At 38.2% G+C, this 23,218-nt stretch overlaps 1 pseudogene; it reads left to right on the top strand.

Moving 5' to 3' along the window:
* LOC109226042 lies at positions 14,595-22,698 on the top strand (annotated as a pseudogene).

A 23,218-nucleotide genomic window follows, 5' to 3' on the forward strand; every position in this document is an offset into this window, starting at 1 on the left:
AGAGGGCCACGCAATTTATGAATTTTGTTTGGCGCGGCGCACCTCGTTTTATTTTAAAGGCCATCCTAAAAGGGATTATTATTCTCTATTAAGGATTGTCTCTAAAGGCCTAATTAACTAACATTATTAATAAACTACTACTAAAAGCATTCAAGGAATTCGGGCCCCAAGATCAAGTCCAAATTTAAACAAGAGGGAAATCTCTTAGTTCAAATTTGCTACTTAACTTGGAAGGCCTGAAATCATATTGCAAAATTAAATTAATGATTTCACATAGGAATTCAGACTTCTAGCAATTTAGGCTTCGAATCCAGCCCAAAAGATAGCCGTATTGTATAAGAAGCTGTTCAAAAGGCTTCTGAACAGGCCCAACACAAGGGCAGCAAATTTGGGACTTGGGCCCAAACCGCCCAGGTCCTTGACTTAATGAAGTTAATTATCTTAGAAAGAGGGGGCCTGGTGATGTTCTGGTAGTTATTGTATAACTGGGCCAAATTAAGCCCAATTCTTTGTGGCCCAACGGTCTGGGCATTAATCAAACCAGACTAAACTAGCTTTACTAATTTAACAATGATTCAAATTATAAACTAATATCAGGATTTAACTTCTGATGCACATAAAACATGAACTGGATTTTAAGAGGAAAACTAATGATGGACGTTGAGATACAATTTCACATACAAATAGAATTGAAGCATTTTATTCATGTGAACCTAATAAACTAACGGATCTCTCACAAGCAGATATGAAACTCATTGACTACTGATGTTAAAGGAAAATAGATCACCTGTAGCTATTAACGGCCTAAACTTAATGAATTACAAGTTTTCAATTCCTTCAAATGATTTCAAATACTCAAGTCATAGGCTAAACCATAACAGATTCTTAATTGTACTCATCCTGCACATTTATTAAAAGTGATTTAATGACTTATTTTGTCCTAAAAGAAAAAGCGGCTATATTTGCAAAATTTCCATTTAGGAAAAACAAAGACCCGATTTTGCAGATACGGCCTTTCAGCACTTCCGGGAGGAAGATTTTAAGGTTGTGCCCGCTAACCGTAAAAAATGACTCAAGGTGGCTATTCTTGCAAAAACAGCCTTTCGGCGCCCTTTTGGGGACATTCGGCTTATTTTAAGACAAGCATGGCATCACCCGACTTATTTGTGATGAGAATAAAAATTTTGGCATTTTTTGGGCTATTTTTGCAAAAGGGAGGTTGGACCCGATGAGGGTTGCCTACGTATCTCACATCCGGTGAGAATCAAACCGGCGTAGTTCGGGCAGTTTTGACAAAAACCAACTATTTTATATATATATATATATATATATATATATATATATATATATATATANATATATATATATTTTTTTTTTTTTTTTGAAAACAAAACCCTTTTTTTTTATTTTCTCAAAAATCCGGTCAACATGCAAAGCCGAGCAAATAAATGCACAAATAGCACGTAAGATGCATCAGGATGGTCTTTTCAATTCAGGTCACCTGTCCTAGACGGACCCAACCCCTGTGTTGAGTCCCCTAAGTCAAATGCACATAATGCAAACAAACGTTCCTACTAGGGATCCGGCATGAGGCTTTGTTATACTAGGTTTAGCCCTGGGTTTATTGTTCTAGACCTGGCTTACCCGAGCGGACAACTCGAGCCGAGGGGGAGGCAGCGTACCGGGGATACAGAAGCTCCGCCGACTTAGCAACTTATCCGAACCTCGTTCTAAATGGGATAAGACTCTAAACAGAAGAGAAGTCACACAAAGTGCACCCTTCTCCATGATGTAGAAGACTCAGAGAGAGGAAGGGTTTCGTAGCAGTTTATATATACAATTCACAAAATATCAAAGCGGTAAAGCATTTAGCACATATAGCATGGAACATGTAGGAAAATCAGATAAAGTCAAATATAACAATTATTCTAAGCTCGAATTCTTGAACCCTGAATCGAAATTCTGGGTTCGTGTCCCCAACAGAGTCGCCAGAGCTGTCACACCTCCTTTTTTACACACCCACCCCGAAGGATAATGTATAAGGGAGTTTTTCCATTTAAAGTGACATTATTCGAAATGGGATTATTTATTTATTTCAGAGTCGTCACTTGGATAGGTTTGGCTTTTGGTGTCCCAAGTCACCGGTTTTTCTTGAATCCCAAATCGAGGAAATTTTCGACTTTCCAAATGAAGTTTGCGAACCAGAAATTCTGAATAAGGAATTCTGTTGACCCCGGGAAGGTGTTAGGCACCCCCGGATCCCGTGGTTCTAGCACGGTCTCTTAAACTATTATAATTGGCCTATTATCTGATTTTTAATACATGTCATCCTATAGTGAAATTTTAAAATTATTTACCGCTTTTAATTAATTTTTAAGGAAATTGAATGTCGTTTAAAATATATTTTTGGATCACGTCACATGAAATGCACCCGGATCCTCGACACATTTTATTCAACGTTTTGAGATTTGGATTTGGGTCACATGAAATGCACACCCGAATTTAGGAAGGTAAAATTATTAAATAACGCGCCTAAAGTGACTAACGTGTTATTAACTTTGCGGGAGGCCATAAAAATTCGCTAAATGGCACGTCCCGAATTCTAAATATTTTAATGCGAGTGTTGAAAAGAGGGCTAGCCCAAAAGATAGCCGTATTGTATAAGAAGCTGTTCAAAAGGCTTCTGAACAAGCCCAACACAAGGGCATCAAATTTGGGACTTGGGACCAAACCGCCCAGGCCCTTGACTTAATGAAGTTAATTATCTTAGAAAGAGGGGTCCTGGTGATGTTCTGGTAGTTATTGTATAACTGGGCCAAATTAAGCCCAATTCTTTGTGGCCCAACGGTCTGGGCATTAATCAAACCAGACTAAACTAGCTTTACTAATTTAAGAATGATTCAAATTATAAACTAATATCAGGATTTAACTTCTGATGCACGTAAAACATGAACTGGATTTTAAGAGGAAAACTAATGATGGATGTTGAGATACAATTTCACATACAAATAGAATTGAAGCATTTTATTCATGTGAACCTAATAAACTAACGGATCTCTCACAGGCAGATATGAAACTCATTGACTACTGATGTTGAAGGAAAATAGATCACCTGTAGCTATTAACGGCCTAAACTTAATGAATTACAAGTTTTCAATCTTTTAAATGATTTCAAATACTCAAGTCATAGGCTAAACCATAACAGATTCTCAATTTAGAACTAATAGGCTAATAAATCTACTCAAATTCATATAAAGTCCTGCTTCAATTACAATAACCTATATGATGTATACAGTAGTCTGTGTGCAAACAATAAAATGTCCCGTTTCAATTACAATGCTTCGAAAGGGCAAATGATAGCAATCATCATACAAATACAGGGAGTTATTGAATGGAACAGTAATTCCAGTGCATAAGCAGACATGTAAAACATAATAGATCTTCTAATCTTCTTATTTCCTTCTTCAAATCAGCATTTCAGCAATACATAGAGGGTTTTGAGAGGTGTGTACCTGGAAGTGTATTGAAAGTAAGAAGATGGAAGTATCAGCAGCAGTAAACAGCAATTAACATCAGTTTCGAATTAATTCCACCCAGGAAATGTTATCAAGTAACCCAGGAAGTGATTTCAATCAAGTAACACCAATGAACAACACAAAAATAGCTTGAATGACCAATTGAAACTCAGTAATTAACCCAGGAGCTCCTGAAACCTCGGCTACTGAATCACCAGGACAATTCAAGTCATTTTTAAACTTTATATAAGCTGGAAATTTGATTCAAAAGCTGGAACTCAAAATTATCCTGAGACTTCAATGGAATAGTATTTTTTGGAGTTTTTGGTTGCCTGAAGTTTCAGAACTTTGCAGTATTTCTAAGACTAATTTTTTTTTTTTTGATTTTTTGAATATTTGATCTCACTAGGCTTCTCAATTTTTTTTTTGAATGTTGAAATTTTCCAGATCTGAAACTTTTTAACACTTCTAACTTTCTCAGATTTTTCCCTCTCAAAACTTTTCAGATTTTTAAACCTCTAAAACTTCAAAAACTTCTTTTGAATTTTCAGATCTCAAAACTTGTGAAACAAGGCAAGGGGTATGCCTTTTATAGGCAAAGCCTAGGGCAACCTTCAGATTTTTGTTTTACACCCTAAGTCCCTCTTTTATTTTCAGATTTTAGCTAGTTAGTCCCTAGAATTTTGGCTTGTTGCCCAAGTTACTACACTTAATTTCCTGAATTTCAAATTAGAACCCCATCTAGAAGGTTCTAGGGGGTTCTATTTTTAGTTACTGCAGGATTCTCTTATTTGAACTACCTATACTACCCCTACATTGGTTCTAAAATTACCAAACTATGTTAACTAACCCCAGCCCTTTGAACTTGGTCAAAAAATGACCATAGTTAATCAATCAAGGGCTGGGAATATTCAGCTATAACCAAACAATTCCTAAAATTGAATTAATAATCCTGTAACCTATGTTGAACCTGATTTAAATCTAATTAATATGAATCCTAAGGCTAAATGTATTATTAATAACAGTAAACAGTCAATTGAAGCAAGGAAACAGTAATACTCAAACAAACCTACGATTAACCAAATTAAACTAAACCTATTTTTAATCCTAAATTAAGCCCTAACAGTCCACTATTGGCAGTGATCAAATAATCAGGAATCTAAGAGAACAATTGAAAGCAACACTGGTCATGAATTAACATCAATACGAACAGGGAAACCAAAAATCAGAAACTTAAATTAATCTAAACTACAAAAGCTAATTACTGCCAATGAAATAAAAATAAAGCATGGATTTAATCAGAAAACTAATTTTAAAAATGAATAAAAGAAAGAAGAAAAAAAGAGGAAAAAAAAAGAAAAGAAAACTCACCTATGTAAAGCTTGGACAGGTACTGGACCTCGATTCGAGCCTCGGAATAATGTTAAACATTTGTTCTTCACCAAGAACAAACAAAAACATTGTTTCGTGACTCGAATCCATCACTGGACTCAAGAAATTGGGAAGAATTCGAGCATCTTAAAGCTTCTGGGGTTTTGTCATTCTCAGATTTGAAATTTGAGAAAATCAGGGATGATTCGAAAGAAAATAGTTAGGGGTTTGGTAAGAGGGAAGTGAGGAGAGCATGGGGTGTGATTTTGGGGAGGTTTGGGAGGTGGCGCCGCCGTACACGGCGGAGGCGGCGACCACTGTTTGGATTACTCGACAGGCTAGGGTGGGATTTGAAAGGAATGATGGTCAGATTCATGATGAGGAGGATGAGGAGGTGCTACGGTGTATTTTTGGGAGTCATCGAAGAATCGCCACCGGCGGAGGCGATTTCCGGACGGCGGCAGACGGCGGAGGGTGGTGGTGTGTAACAGGGGTGTTCTGAGAAATGATTTTGGGGGTAGGGGGGCTTCCGACATTTTTATATCCCTAAACCTAGTTGGTTCCGGACCGTTGGATTGATGTGATCCAACGGTCATGATTCAAAGGCCATGAAATGACGTCGTTTCAATTGTTGAAACACTGGACAGGGTGAACTATGGGTTGGGCCTGGGGTCCGGTCTTGGGGAGGGATTGGCTTGGGGTTCATTTGGGCTAACCAATTTACACAAAACTGGCCCAAACAGGCTGGCCCCTTTTTCTCTCTCTTTTTTTTTTTGAATTTGTTAAATACAAAATTAAAAGGAAAACTAAGGAAAAAATCAACAATTAAAAGTAAAATGCAAAGAGCACTATTTTTGTTATTTTCTTCCATTTCTTATAATGTTAATTAACTAATGGCACTAACAAAAAATTTAAAATTGGGTCCTAAATGCAAGTATGCTATTTTTGTATTTTTTATGAATTATCATGCACACACAAATAGAAATACACACAAAAATACGCAATTAAATCCTAAAATCCAATAATAAAAGAAAAAAACCCTAAAATGAATTCTATAGGAGTAATTTAAGCGAGGCAAAAATCACGTGCTCACACCCATTCAACCACGAGTCCAACCATACCAAAATTACTAAATTCCGATAACAATTCGGCCTCCAAATCTTCAAATCTTATTTTCGAATTCCTAGGTCCAAATCCCCAATTTTGCACCTCAAAAACATGTAATCTAGTCGGATTATTCGATGATGATTCAATATTATAGAGTAGAAATGATCACAAGTCACTTACCTCAAGATTTCCCATGACTTTCCACTCAAAAATCGCCCCAAGCCGCGTTCTTTTCATCCAAAAATGTGGGAATGAGCTAAAAAAACAAGACAGCTCAATAAAACACGATTCTGGTCGCTAAAAGCCCCATACCCGTCGCTAAAAGTGCCAAATCTAGTCGCTAAAGGTGCGCACCAGATCCTGTTGCGCCAGCAATATTTATTTTCACTAAAAAGGCTCTAACTCCACCATACAAACTCGGAATTCGATGATTCTTGTTCCTATGAGTCACAAATAATAATACGAACATAGCCCTTCAATCGAAACTCAATTCGGAGCTCATTAGCTCAATATGATACCTATTTCGCTCGTTAAACAATTAACTCATGTTTCGTGTCAAAAACCCAATCGCGACTTGATGAAATTAGACCAAACTTTCCAGATCACTCCTATAATTCATTATAAAAATTCCGGAAGTCTCGAAATCAAATTTCGATCTTTAGAACTAAAAATGGATCTTTGGATCATTACATGCTTATGCTCAAAACGACAAAATCTTACAAAAACTCTTCCAAAACTTATCCGAGCCTCATGGGACCCCGACCAAACATGCCAACACACCCATAATATCATTCAAACTTGTCCCAACCTTCGGAACGCTCAAAACAATATCAAAACATCGAATCAGCCTCGGATTCAAGCCTAAGAATTCCAAAACTTCCGAATTCCGAATTCAATCAAAAAGTCTATCATACCTCGTCCGAATGACCAAAAATTTTGCACACACGTCGCAAATGACACAATGGACTTACTTCAATTTCCGGAATTCCATTCCGGCCCTGATATCAAAATTTCCACTGCCGACCGGAAAATGCCAAATCTTCAATTTCGCCAATTCGAGCCTAAATCTACCACGGACCTCCAAAATACATCCCGGACGCGCTCCCAAGTCCAAAATAACCTAATAGAGCTAACCAAATCATAGAAATCCAAATCCGAGATCGAATACTAAAAAGTCAAAACTTGGTCAAACCTTTTAAATTTAAAGCTTCAAGTTGAGAATTGTTCTTCCAAATCTATTCCGATTATCCTGAAAACCAAAACTGACGATTTACATAGGTCATAATACATCATACGGGGCTAGTCATGCCCGAGAACTGGCAAGCGAAGTGCAAATGCTCAAAACGACCGTTCGGGTTGTTACATCTTCCCCCACTTAAACATACGTTCGTCCTCGAATGTGCCCAGAGTTGTTTTGAAAGCCATCAAATAGCTGGGTAACCTTACCATGTACATATCAGGGGGTGATCCCACGTCACCATATCCCATATACGTCCGGTAACACAACATAACCGAAATTTCACAATTCACCATAGCCCATAACCTTAGAACCAATTTTCCACTTCCGAAATTGTCTATAAGATCAGAATCTCACATCTACAAACTGAATAAGTCTGAACACGTTGTATCAAGCCATAACCGCAATCCAAGATGAAAATCACATGGTATACCATATAATTCAAACACTCATAGCGATAACTTCTAATCACAGCAGCTGCTCAAACAACCCAATTCCGGTAATAAACCTCTTATCAAACCAAAGCCTCATTCCAACACTTCCGTATACTGCCAATGATGAATGAAACACGCAGAAAGTCATAACCATTCCTCAGATCAACCAGTCATGGAGCTCCCTCTCCTTTGGCAAGGACCATAGTAAATTTTTAAGCCGAATCCCGATATTATCCTTTCAACATGCTAAAATCGAATTCGATAGTATTCATTCTAGTTCTCAATGACCTCATCTCATCCAACACGACTACTCTAGTGACATGACACATTGATACAATCTAAATCCACAACCCGTGCGACTCGTGCACCAATAAGCAACAATCCAAACGTACTCAAATCATGGAAAAATGACTCAAATGAGAGAGTTGTACCGCAAGCTCACCAGTACCACCACAACACAATGCTGAGAACCCATCACTTTTCGTAGAACCAGAACACATGAATCTAACCCGAAGGATCATACCTCTACATAACTTCGCTGTAATGCGCGACCCTATCCAAACACTGGTCCACATGAGACACCTCAAGTCACCATGCTCAAAATCATCAACCACGCGCAATTTGATGTCTAGTACCAAATGTAAATCACCCAAAACCACGGAGAAGTAAATGACGCAATGCCATGCTAGCCCGAAAGAACATATCCAATGCGCAATCAATCATGCAACATCCAAATACCCGTCTCACTCAAATTCCGCTATAAAACCAAATAGAAAAAGCACCATATGTGCATATAACCAACAATCACAACTCATCGCAACACAGAAGGGTAACTCATAGATCAGTCCAGAACACGAATAAGCTCAACGACAATCGAATGGCACATCCTTCAACAATAGCGATTCGGAGTCAACAATTCTGATCCGGTGCAGAACACATATCCATACTAGGCCTACCGATGAACCCTAAATCAACTCTGGTCACCCGCAATAGATAGATAACTCTCCGAAAGTTCACAATGACTGAATCATGGTACATACTAACATCAAACTAGCATTGCTCGCATATTCACGGTCCACAACCACAAAATAACATGTTTTTGAGAACTCCCAGTCTCGAAATCCATAAAATGCACGAATCACCATATCTGATCCCAACTCTACCGCTCGAATATATAACAAACCTATAATACTGAATCATTCCACGAGGGATACTCCTATAACTCTTATGTGCCACCAAGCAAACTTGAATATCAGTAGTCGATCCAACAAGAGAGCACCGCAATACCAATGAATACCTTTAACTCAAACACATTTCCCTTTCTGAAATGTATACCCTTACCAAGCCGCACAACTTAGTGATATCATTTACCTAGTCATCTAAAACTGTCCATGCTGCCTAAGAATATATGACATTCCTTCCAGAACTGAACCATGACCTCATACGTGCAAATATCAACCTACACAATATACCGCATGTACCATGCCATCCTATGATAAATATGAGAACTTCATAATCCACTCCGATCTACAAGCAACTACATACTCAACCAGCCAAGAACTTTTCTATTTGATCCCATCTAGGAGAAAATCACTATACATCCCATGCTCCCCACGCTAGTAGAAATGTACACCTCCAACCGTAGTAGAATTCATCAAGAACCCTCCGAATCCCCTTTGCACAAAACCAAACCAACAGGACTGACTCCTTCTAACTCAACCAAGCTACACGAGCCATCAAAACCTAAGAGCATTGCCAAGAAGCACTTGTAGAAACTTATTATCTCATAAACACCCAAAGAACTAATTGTATCCCTTACCATGCCGATCCGACCTACTACCAAGCTGTCCTATTTATCCAAGTTCCTTCTGAATTACCTTCGAATTAATACTTCTCCTTGCCATAATACATCAATCATCAATCCAGACTCACCACACCAGACCCCAACATAAAACCACACCGTCTAAGTCTCATAAGCCGCTGAATACTCTCTCAAATATCCCCACAAGCACCACTTTCAAAATACTTACCTTGAAGAGACTTCCTGCGAATCTAAAGCCATTACCTTCACCTTTGTGATACTGTTATGTAGAATCCATAATGGTATAGAAATACCACGAGTCTTGACACCCTCCAATGCAAACCTTAGTTTCTAGCCAGATATACAATCTAAAGATCTCCAATTATTACATGTAAAATCTTGAGCAAATTAGAATTATTCTCAAGAGTCATCCACTCTACTCAAACCGCAATTAGATCGATCAAACAGACCGGACGACCTGTGCTCCATTAGCACTCCGACACCGCAGAATGTGACCTCACCTTAACACAACCAAGCAACTTCCTGTTCTATGCACCGTATCTCCTTTATCAATAACAACTTAAGTTATTCTGTGATTCTCATACACCTATAAAGCATAACATAACCTGTATTAACATTTCCTTTACTCGAGCCATCCTCGGTCTCAACCTCCGTAAGCCATAACTGATTCACAAGTACGCCTCAAACTGGAACCAACATGGCACATAACCGTGTAATCAACTAATCAATAGCAGACTCCCCCACTTGGCTCAAAGCCATAGTTCAAAACACGCAATTACTCATAATGCATATACTCTATTACTGCCATAATACCATAGTGAGATTAAACTTAATCCTTCATAAGCTCGTGCAACACAGACCATCTAGTACTTCAAATCTTCTGCAAATCTTGCATTCACCCTCGTAACAGTCAAGCCCACTCTCTTAAGCGACCCAAATTCAAATTGCAACACATATATTTCACTGGTAAAAGAGATGTTCCAACAAACAACATAAGGATCACACAAACTTCAGAACACTCCGCAGGAGATAACCCACCTGCTTCGCCTCAAACTAACATCTCTTTATACCCTTCCACCGTCATAAACATTACACAGTCACTTAATCTTTTTGAGTCTGAACTCATATCACAACGTGAAATCTACTTCACTTCCATATTAGGCAACATGAAAAGGTCCTTCAATACATCCACAACTCGGGGCTATACATCAAATCACGATGGAAATCAAGCACCAGATAATTCTTGCTACCCCCAAGAAGACCCTTCTCGTCTCATTCAATTCATATGAACACATCTCGCAGTCAGATCACACTCATCACCTAACTATTCAGTCATCACTTCCCTTAATAGGGACACTATTGAACATATAAATCCAGAAACACGCGCTCGCGCTACAGCAGGCCCGACCTCAAGTCCTCAAGACTGGCCCAACATCAACACACAGAGATCACATCTCGCCCCTCGATCAGGAAATCACAAGTCGTCGACGCACAACCGATATCGAGCATTCATGCGCGCATACGAATGTGTGGAAGGAATCCAAAGAGTTACATTTCAAGCTAAATCAAGGATGCAAGATAAGAATTCAAGTATCTGAAGTTATTCCTAAAGGTTCTGCAGCCTCCCGAGGATAAGTACACACGTCTCCGTACCGATCCGCAAGACTCTACTAAACTTGCTCATGGCTCGTGAGACCTATATAACCTAGGCTCTGATACCAACTTGTCACGACCCTAAAACCGGCCCGGTCGTGATGGCGCCTATCGTGAAACTAGGCCAGCCGACACAATTCCCGAATTAACCATTATTTAATAAAAGTCATTTTAAGCCTTTAATTAATCAAATATCTCATAATGTAAGTCTAAACGAACAATGCGAAATAAATACGCAAGCCCGACATCGGGGTGTCACAAGTTAGGAGCATCTACTAAGGTCTGAATACAACGAAGAGTCTGAAAATATACTAAAAACAATCTAAGGAAGACAAGAGGGAGAAGAACAGGGCTGCAAACGTCGAGCAGCTACCTTGCCAACTCCGATGACTCTGCCACTGAGTAATCAACACCCGCTACCGGGTTCAGAAATACCTGAATCTGCACACAAGGTGCAGGGAGTAATATGAGTACGCCAACTCAGTAAGTAATAAAAGTAAATAAAAGTTGAGCAGTAAGAAAACACGTAAGCCATTTCATAACGCTACAGCAAATGCAGTACATTTCCAAAATAGTACAGAAATCATTTACTTCGTAAATCATGCTCAATTTCGGTAAAACCTTTTAAAACAATTTTCAATAGTTTTAAACGAGTGATAAAACAGTGAGTAAACATGATAGAAGCGTAAACAGACCCTCGGGCAAAACATGTACTATAAACCGCGCCTCGGGCATAATATCAACAGAACCAGCCCCTCGGGCTACCTCAATCACTCGTAATCAGCCCCTCGAGCATAACATAAATTAAGAATTGCCCTTCGGGGAAAACATGGATCAGGAACAGCCCCTCGGCCAACAATATGAAACAACAACAGCCCCTCGATCTACATCATATCACTCACACTGGGTACCCGCGCTCACTGGGGGTGTACAAACTCCGGGAGGGGCTCCGTACGGCCCCAGCGCAATATCAAGCCATCTCGTGGCATAATCAAACAGGCACTCGGCCTTATAATAAGCCACCTCGTGGCGTAACAAATCAAGCCCTCGGCCTCATAATTATAAATCAGTACCACACTACTGCGGCGCGCAACCCGATTCCACAATATCCTCACAACACAGGCCCTCGGCGTCACTCAGTCAGAAATCTCTCAAGCCACTCGGAAAACAGTAAAAACATGATGCGCTGCCCAAAATATCATTTTAAAATGTCAAAACGAAGTAAATATGGCTGGGTTATGAAAACAGTAGAATACCGCATGACTGAGTATAAATATAAAGTCAAAACAGTGAGGAATAGTAGTAAAAATCCCCTAAGGGTCCAAAACAGTTGGCACGAGGCCCAAATATGGCATTTAGCCCACAACAGGATAATACTTCCCAAAACACAATAATATCAAACAGTTTTCAATCAAATACGCGATTTAATAGTCATACGGGACGGACTAAGTCACAACCCCCAACGGTGCACGACCCCACGCTCGTCATCTAGCGTGTGTGTCACCTCAAAGTTGCTCCAAATCTAACCAAATATAGATTTATGCCATCAAAATATGCTAAGGGAACAATGCCCACTCGAAAATAACCATGTTACATAAAAAATCCCAAAATTGGCCAAACCCGACCCCCGGGCCCACGTCTCGAAATCCGATAAAAATCACAAAATCCGACAACCCAATAAACCACGAGTCCAACCATACCAAAATTACTAAATTCCGATAACAATTCGGCCTCCAAATCTTCAAATCTTATCCTAGGTCCAAATCCCCAATTTACACCTCAAAAACATGTAATCTAGTCGGATTATTCAATGATAATTCAATATTATGGAGTAGAAATGATCACAAGTGACTTACCTCAAGATTTCCCATGACTTCTCGCTCAAAAATTGCCCCAAGCCGCGTTCTTTTCATCCAAAAATGTGGGAATGAGCTAAAAAAACAAGACAGCTCAATAAAACACGATTCAGGTCGCTAAAAGCCCCATTCCCATCGCTAAAAGTGCCAAATCTAGTCGCTAAAGGTGCGCACCAGATCCTGTTGCACCAGCGATATTTATTTTCACTAAAAAGGCTCTAACTCCATCATACAAACTCGGAATTCGATGATTCTTGTTCCTATGAGTCACAAATAATAATACGAACATAGCCCTTCAATCAAAACTCAATTCGAAGCTTATTTGCTCAGTGTGATACCATTTCGCTCGTTAAACAATTAACTCATATTTCGCGTCAAAAACCCAATCACGATTTGATGAAATTAGACCAAACTTTTCAGATCACTCCTATAATTCATTGTCAAAATTCCAGAAGTCTCGAAATCAAATTTCGAACTCTAGAACTAAAAATGGACCTTTGGATCATTACATGCTTATGCTCAAAGCGGCAAAATCTTCCAAAAACTCTTCCAAAACTTCTTCGAGCCTCATGGGACCCCGACTAAACATGCGAACACACCCCATAACATCATTCAAACTTGTTCCAACCTTCGGAACGCTCAAAACAACATAAAAACATCGAATCACTCTCGGATTCAAGCCTAAGAATTCCAAAACTTCCGAATTCCAAATTCGATCAAAAAGTCTATCAAACCTCGTCCAAAAGACCTAAAATTTTGTGCACACGTCATAAATGACACAACAGACCTACTCCAATTTCCGGAATTCCATTCCGACCCCGATATCAAAATTTCCACTGCCGACCGAAAAATGCTAAATCTCCAATTTCGCTAATTCGAGCCTAAATCTACCACGGACCTCCAAAATACATTTTGGACGCGCTCCCAAGTCCAAAATCACCTAACGAAGCTAACCAAATCACAGAATTCCAAATCCGAGACCGAATACTAAAAAGTCAAAATTTGATCAAACCTTTCAAATTTAATGCTTCAATGTGAGATTGTTCTTCCAAATCTATTCCGATTATCCTGAAAACCAAAACCGATGATTTACATAGGTCATAATACATCATACGGGGCTAGTCATTCCCGAGAACTGGCGAGCGAAGTGCAAATGCTCAAAACGACTGGTCGGGTCGTTACAAAAATCAGCCAATATTTTGCGAAACTTTATACTTAAATGATTGATTGGACTCTTGGTTTGAAGAATAAATTTTAAATCATACGATACGGAACAATCCTTGAGCTGAGGGTATCGGAAACAGTCTCTCTGCCTTAAAGGTAGGAGTAAGGTCTGCGTACATACTACCCTCCTCAGACCCCAATTGTGAGACTATACTGAGTTTGTTGTTGTTGTTGTATACGGTAGTGAACAAATATTAAATAACTCATTTTTTCAATAATAAACTAAACTAAACATGTCTTTTGCCTTCACATCTAATTGTGGTAATATATATATATATATATATATATATATATATATATATATATATATATATATATATATATATATATATATATGTCTTTGCCTTCACATTTTAACCTCCTTTTTTCACCAATATGGAAATTGTAACAGAAAATCAAGTAGTGATCATAGTAGGAGGAGGTCCATCTGGAAATGCAACAGCTGCATGTCTAAACAAACTCTCGATCCCTAAGATAATTCTTGAAAAAGAAGATTGTTAAGGCAAAAAGCGTGTTAGTGGTTGGGAGTGGAAATTCAGGCATGGAAATTGCACTTGATGTTGCAATTGTGGTGCAAAGACTTCCATTATTATTTGGAGCCCCGGTAATTGTTGAGCTGGTGCACCACTTAGATACCTGTATAAGAAGTTGGTTCTTATATCTGCTCCTTCGTTAAATAACTGGAATAGTAAAATGCGAAATTAAATACACAGAAGATTTTTACTTGTAAAGCCTCCTTGCTCAAGGGAGTAAAAATCACGACTCGCCTTTGGGATATCTCAAAAAAAAACTTTACTAAAACACCGAGCAATTTTAGGTTACAAACTCTTATAACCTAAGAGATTAAATCCTTGCCACTTGACTGCCTACAACCACTCTGATTGTAGCAAAATGCTCAAGCTAACTCTAGCCTAAGACTTGAATTCTCTCACAGAGAAAAACCTCTTGAAATGCTTATTATATAAGTAAATAAGCAAAGTAAATAAGCAACTCAATAAGCCTAATACAATGAACTAGACTAGGTACAATGAATTTAATATTGTATCAAAGGAACAAGTTCTTTAGTCTGGTTCTTCTGTACATTCCAGCCTTCAATATCCACTTCAGAATTTTAAACTCATTTTTCTTACTTTTCTCTCAATTTACTCTGAAATAATGGAAGTGCGTGCCTGAAATGAGGTAAACTTGGACTACATATAGGTAACACATTAGTAGCATAAAAAGTTCAAATCATAAAAGGGAACAAATAATAAGAGACCTACTTCATAAAGAACTTACTATATATGATCACATGGTTTTCCTTATTTGTTTACTACTCTAGTTCTAACTCTTTTCCAGAAAAATACATGTTTAATTTCTACTAATTTCGTGAAAAATATATCACTTAAAGATCTCCCTTCTAACCCTAGAGAATAAAGGAAGTATAGGAAATATATGATTCTTTTCCTAAAATAAATCCACTTTTAACTCTACTTCCTTACTGTCACGACCCAATTCTCGAACCCGGTCGTGATGGCGCCTCTCGTGAAGACAAGGCCAGCCAGAACAACGCAAATACCTCTTTTTTAAACAATTAATTAACATTAACAAATCTAAAACATGTCTAAGATAGCCATAAATGCGGAAACAACGATAATAACCAGGGAAACCATCCCGACACAGCCCAAACCGGGGTGTCACAAGTCATGAGCTACTATAGAGTTTCCTATAAGTCTACAAAGTATGAAATCCGATACAATAGTCTGAAGAAAACATAAATGATAGAGGATAGGGGAGACAAGGGGCTGCAGACGTCAACAGCTACATCGTAACTCCAAATCGTTGACTGGTCTGGAAGGATCAGCGCTCAGGTGCGGACTCTGCTATGCCTGAATCTGCACACATGGTGCAGGGAGTAATGTGAGTACTCCGACCCAGTGAGTAATAATAATAAATAATGGCTGAAAGCATGAAAACACATAAAAGCACAAGGCAATTCTATATCAGGCAGTAAATCACTTAAAGTAGTAAAACCGTAAAGAATCAAATGAAATCTCCTTTTAAAAATAGGTAAATCAAGTAAAACAACAAGTAAATAGTGAGTAGTAAGCTGCCCCTCGGGCCCAGTATCAATCGCTCAGAACAGTATCAGTCCCTCGGGCTCAGTATCAGTCACTCAGCATAGTATCAGCCCCTCGGGCTCACTCTCAGATCATATGGGTACCCGCGCTCACTGTGGGTGTGCAGACTCCGGAGGGGCCCCTTACGGCCCAAGCGCTATATCAAGCCACCTCGTGGCATCATCACTCAGCACTCGGCCTCACATCACTCGGCCTCCCATCACTCAAGCCAACTCATGGCATATAAAGCATCTCATATCACTTAGCATATACTCACATATGGCCCTCGGCCTCACTCAGTCCAGATATCATCACAAGCCCCTCGGGCATCAGTAAAACAGTAGTGCTCAGCCCAAACAACATTGGAAGCATCATTTAAATCTCAAAATTCAATTAAAAGTGGCTGAGTTTTTAAAACAGTGTTAATCAACAGGACTGAGTTCAAGTAATATATCAAAATAGTGAGGAAACGGTGATAAAAGTCCACGAAGGATTTAAGTAGTCGGCATGAAGCAAAAAATATGGCAATGAGACCAAATCATGTGGATAACAAACACATTTCAGTCAAATACGCGGTAAAAATATCAATCGGGACGGACCAAGTCACAATCCCCAGTAGTAAACAACCTCGCGCTCGTCATTAAGCGCGTGTTTCACCTCAATATAGCACTACGTTGTGCAAATCTGGGGTTTCAAACCCTCAGGACATCATTTACTATCATTACTCACCTCAAGCCGGCCAATTCTCTAGCTCGCTATGCCCTTGCCTCTCAAATCGGCCTCCTTGCGCATCGAACCTGACCAAAACCACAACGAATACGTCACAATAGGCTAAGGGAACATAACCCAATCGAAACGAATCGAAAAATATCAAAAATCACGAAATTTGCAAAACCCGAGCCCCGTTCCCACTTCTCGAAACTCAAAAATTTTTACATCAACGGGTTCCTTTTCTCGCCACGAGTCCATACATACCAAGAACTCCCAAATCCGAGCACAAATGACCCATTAAAACCCAATTTGAAATATCAAAACTCAAGCCCTAGTTCTTCCCCTTTTTGCTAAGTTTTCATGAATTTCTAGGTTGATTCTACAATTAAATCATGTTTTTAGATCATAGGACTCACCTCTAATCAATCCCAGTCGAAACCCTCTTCAATTCCCGTTCAAAAGCTCTCAAGGATGCTCAACAATGGTGAAAATTAACTTAGACTCGCGGAACAAAATGACTTAAAACTGTTCTGCCCAGGTGACCATTTCTTCTATGCGAACGCGAGGGCCTTCTCGCGTTCGCGATGCACAAAAATCCTACTGACCCATTTTACCCTTCGCGAACGCGGTGCCTCATCCGCGACCGCGATGCTCTAACTGATACAACTACGCGAACGCGAAGAACAAATATTACGGGACTTCAAATCCTTCTATGCGAACGCGAGCATCCTTCCGCGAACGCGAAGCACCAGCTCTCAGACCTATGCGATCGCGAGCCACTGAGTGCGAACGCGATGAACAAAGTTCCAGCGTCCCAATTTTCCTCTACGCGATTGCGACACCCCCTCGCGATCGCAATGACCAAATCTCTGCAGCACTTCAGCTAGAAAATCTGCAACTTCCAAATGCTAGAATTGGTCCGTTTGACCATCCGAAATCACCCCGAGGCCCCCGGGACCTCAACCAAAAGTGTCAACCCATAAATCATCACCCAAACTCGTTCCAATCATCAAAACACATCAAACAACATAAAAATCATCAAATTACATCGGATTCAAGCCTAAGTTCTTCTAAAACTTCCGAAACACGCAATTGATCAAAAACCCAACCAAAACACCTCCGAATGACCTAAAGTTTTGCACACACATTCAAAATCACCTAACAAAGCTACAACAACTCTCGGAATTCCATTCCGACCCTCGGATCAAAATATCACCTATCAACCGGAATTCGCCAAAATGCTAACTTCGCCAATTCAAGCCTAATTCTACACCGGTCCTCCAAAATCACTTCCGATCACACTCCTAAGTCACAAATCATCCCCCGAAGCTAACCGAATCACCGAAAATCTCATCTGAGCCCTCTAACTCATAAGTCAACATCCGGTTGACATTTCCAAACCAAACCTTTCTTAAAGAGACTAAGTATCTCATTTCTTACCAAAACCTCTCCGAACCAACTCAATCACATAAGGTACGGTTAATGAAGCATAAAGAAGCTGAAAATGGGGGAAACGAAGCGGTAACTCATGAGACGACGGGTCAGGTCGTCACACTTACAAACTTGGTCTCCAAGTTAACAATAAAGATTTACCAAAATTCTCTATTATTTAGGTGGATAGTAGGTCATAAAATACGAAATAAGATAATATCTCTCTCAAAAAATAAATCCTACTCCTGCTAGGATTAAGTGCCAGCACTCTACAAGACCAACCCAGCAGGAACAGGTCTCTAATATATCTGCCATATTTGTTAATCATCAAATCCAATTTCCAATAATTTTTCCTATTTGATGATGACAAACATGAGTCCTTTCCAGCAATATCGGACTGTAGTAACTTTGTGTAAAAGTTACTGCCTTGCAGGAACCTTCAGCAACTACTATGAGAACTTCGTTCTCAATACACGTTCACTGGATACAATTGTAAATTATCAAAACCCAATTCTTAACAATTTATCCCTTTTTGACGATGACAAACAAACATATCCAAAAGCCCATATAATCCATGCATGATCAACCCAATCAACCCACACACAACACATGAGAACATGAGTATCTGAAACTGGGCTAACCCAGATTTTTCGTACCACTTTTTTACAAATTTCAATCTTCCTCCTTTTGGCATCATAGAAATATCAATATCTAACAGTATGTCAAACATGTAGCAAGAGTTTAATATCAATCCTATGGCCGTTGGGGTTACACAAAAAACAATCAAGTTAAACACTCTCAAGAACATTAATCTAAGGATACTAGCCATCAAAAAGTAGTGAAACCAAAGCAAGTGGGAATTAAATTTAACAAAAACCAATTGCAATGTAACAGTTAAGCACTACAACATCACCATAGAACTAAAAAGCATGAATGTTCAACAAAATATCACAGGATCAAAAAGGAATTGAACTTATTTCACAGGAAAAAGTGTAAAGGACCAGGCTCAAGGGTTTTAGGAATTATGAAAAGTTTTTCTTTTCTCCTTTTTCAACTGGAGTAATAATTCCTCCTTTTACTATTTTGGTTCCAGTGAACTTGAACAATCTATATTCACCTTCTTCTTTTTAGTCCTCCTTTTTTTTTTCTTTTTGGAAGAGGTGCAAAGGAACTGATTTTTCTTCATTTGATGCTCCCTTTTATCCATACATAATACATAGAGCTTTTGCACAAGTGTAAGGGATTCACATTCCATTCATTGCAACCCTTTAAATGGCTAGGCTTTTAACTTTTCAATATATTCAAAATCAGACACCATTCACTCTTTTGTGCAAACACATATTCTTCCCCTTGTTTTTTATTTTTTTCACTCATAAGTTCCAGCTCCCCCTTAGTATGTGCATCATTTTCTATGCACTTAGATCAATTCTCTTTATGAACCTCAACTTTGGATTCTCCGTTTGTATTTGCATCTTTTTCTCCCGTCATGTTTTATGGCTGACAATGTTTAAGATGCGTGTGAGGTTGGAGCTTAAAAAAGTTTTAACGTTCTGGGTAGAAGATGAATTTTAAGTGGAGTTTAGACAGGACTACATAGCTTCTGCAAGCAAAACATGAATTTACCTAGAGTGAGTAAATGCATACCTCAACAGTGATGAACCAGGTTCTTCTGCTTGTTTCTTCCCAACCTCCAATGACTCTCCATGTTTAATAATAAGGATAACATCATTAGACCATTGTCAGAACTGTTATATCTTGGTCTGAGTGCATACTTTTTACACTATAAAACTAGGGAATAATTTTAAGCTATTTTAGCATACATCAAATACAAATCATACTTAGCCAATCATTGAGGGAAGACTCCAGCAAACACATGTGATTTTACTCAAACCAAGTTCCAACATATTCTTTTCAAATGAATGATGTTCAGTGTTTTGATGAATATGTCACAAATTTATTTCCCCCGATTAATTAAACCATGCCCAACTGTAGAGGAGTCTACTTCAAGACCAGTTCCCTTGGCTGGTTCCTCAATATGTGTGCTCATGAATATTTTCTTACTTGAAGCTTGATTTACAGTAATATCCATTTCAAAGTCATCATCCATCACATTCTTCTCAATTAAAGCATCAAATTTATCAAAAAAATTAAGAAAAATGCATAAGTACCCCCTAATCTATACCCGAATTTCCAACTACAAACTCTACCTTTGCGGGATTTTATTACCCCCTAAACTATTTTAAAATAGAATTATTTGCACCCTTAAAGCTGACGTGGCAGAGTGTGTGTATTTTACTCTCCTTGGGAGAGTGAGAAGCAAGAAAAAATAATTTTCAAATTTTTCTTTATGCTTTTTTACTATTTTTTCTTACTTTTTTTTCCTTTTCCTTTTTCTTTGTCTTTTTCTTTTACTTCTTTTTTCGTTTCTTCTCTAATTCCGGCGGATATTCATCCACCGGCTACTTTGTCTAACCGTTTTTCTTCCATTTATTCTGTTTTTCTTTTTCCTCTTTCTATCCTTTTCACACAATAATTAAACTCTCAAAAATATCTATTCATAAGCAAAGCAAAATACACTCAGATTTGGGAGGAAAAATTCATCATCGGAAAACCTTCCCACGCCGGAAAAAATTGAGGTATTGAAATTTTAACTGGAAAAAGTCTTCTCGGCTTATAGTACTGGTGCGTGATACCAGAAAACGAAGGCAAAATACCACAATTCATCCAAACATTATATTCATCAAACGATACAATACAATACAATATGATACGATACATTATGAAACAATATGTAACAACCATCCAAACAAGCTGTTAGAGAACTAGTCAACTAGTAGTGATAATTTTTTTTAAAAAGAAAACAATTCCCCCCCCCCCCCCCCTTGTACTTTCAGAATCTTTAATTTCTTTAAGCAATATATTAACCACAAGTTGAATTAGATAAAACGTGGCCGGCGCATGAAATTATTGATAGTAGGTTTGGATTAGAGTCTTGGTTTTTTTAATGACAAGTCACCTCAACCTTCCACCGAAGATCTGTTCCTTATATCATCAATACTGAATAATTTTGCCCACTAAAAATGAGATATGATCGAAAGAAATCAGCCAATATTTTGCGAAACTTTATACTTAAAACGATTGATTGGACTCTAGGTTTGAAGAATAAGTTATGAATCCATACGATTAGGGAACAAGCTGAAGGTATATCGGAAATAGTCTCTCTATCTTAAAGGTAGGGGTAAGGTATGCCTACATACTACCTTCCTCAAACCCCACATGTGAAACTATATTGAGTTTGTTGTTGTTGTATACGGTAGAGAACGAATATTAAAAAACTCATTTTTTCAATAACAAAACCAAACTTAACATGTCTTTTGCCTTCACATCTAATTGTGGTAAGTTATATATATATATATATACATATATATATATATATATATATACACACACGTCTTTGCCTTCACATTCTAACCTCCTTTTTTCCACCAATATCGAAATTGTAACACAAAATCAAGTAGGGATCATAGTAGGAGGAGGTCCATCTGGAATTGCAACAGCTGCATATCTAAGCAAACTCTCAATCCCTGACATAATTCTTGAAAAAAGAAGATTTTTATGCTTCCATATGGAATAAATATTCATTTGATCGTCTTAATCTTCATTTGCCTAAACAATTTTGTCAACTTTCATATATATATATATATATATATATATATATATATATATATATATATATATATATATCCCTTTTCCCACCTCATATCCTATTATATTACTAACAAAAATGTTGAAACTGCAGCTTTTGAGGAGTCCACTAGAAAATGGATTGTCAAGGTGAGGAATGATGGAGGAGAATATTCCGGCAACGTCAAGGAATATTCCGGTAGGTTTCTTGTGGTGGAAACTGGAGAGTTTGGTGATGCTTTTATACCTAATGTTTCTGGAATAGAGAGTTTTAATGGTGAGATCATGCACTCAACTCAATACAAAAATGGAGAAAAGTTTAAGGCAAAAAATGTGTTAGTGGTTGGGAGTGGAAATTCAGGCATGGAAATTGCACTTGATGCTGCAAATTGTGGTGCAAAGACTTCCATTATTATTCGGAGCCCGGTAATTGTTGAGTTGGTGCACCACTTAGACACCTGTATAAGAACTTGGTTCTCATATCTGCTCCTTCGTTATACAACTCAGATAGTAAAGTGCGAATTTAAATAAACAGAAGATTTTTACGTAAAAAATCTCCTTGCTCAAGGGAGTAAAAACCAAGACTCGCTTTTGGGATTTCGCACAAAAACTTCACTAAAACAACGAGCAATTTCATGTTACAAAATTCTTATAACCTAAGAGACTAAATCCTAGCCACTTGACTGCCTACAACCACTCTGATCGTAAATAAATGCTCAAGCTAACTCTAGCCTAAGACTTGAATTTTCTCACAGAGAAAAATCTCTTCAAATGCTTTTTATATAACCAAATAAGATTACAACTCAATAAGCCTAATACGATGAATTAGACTAGGTACAATGAATTTGATATTGTATCAAAGGAACAAGTTCTTTAGTCTGGTTCTTCTGCATATTCCAGTCTTCAATATCCACTTTAGAATTTTAAACTCGTTTTTTTCTTCTAATTTTTCTCTCAATTTACTCTAAAAAAATAATGGAAGTGCGTGCCTAAAATGAGGTAAACTTGGACTACATATGGGTAACACATTAGTAGCATAAAAAGTTCAAATCATAAAAGGGAACAAATAATAAA

This window comes from Nicotiana attenuata, chromosome 5 (genome assembly GCF_001879085.1).
Source record: "Nicotiana attenuata strain UT chromosome 5, NIATTr2, whole genome shotgun sequence".
NCBI classification, from domain to species: Eukaryota; Viridiplantae; Streptophyta; class Magnoliopsida; order Solanales; family Solanaceae; genus Nicotiana; species Nicotiana attenuata.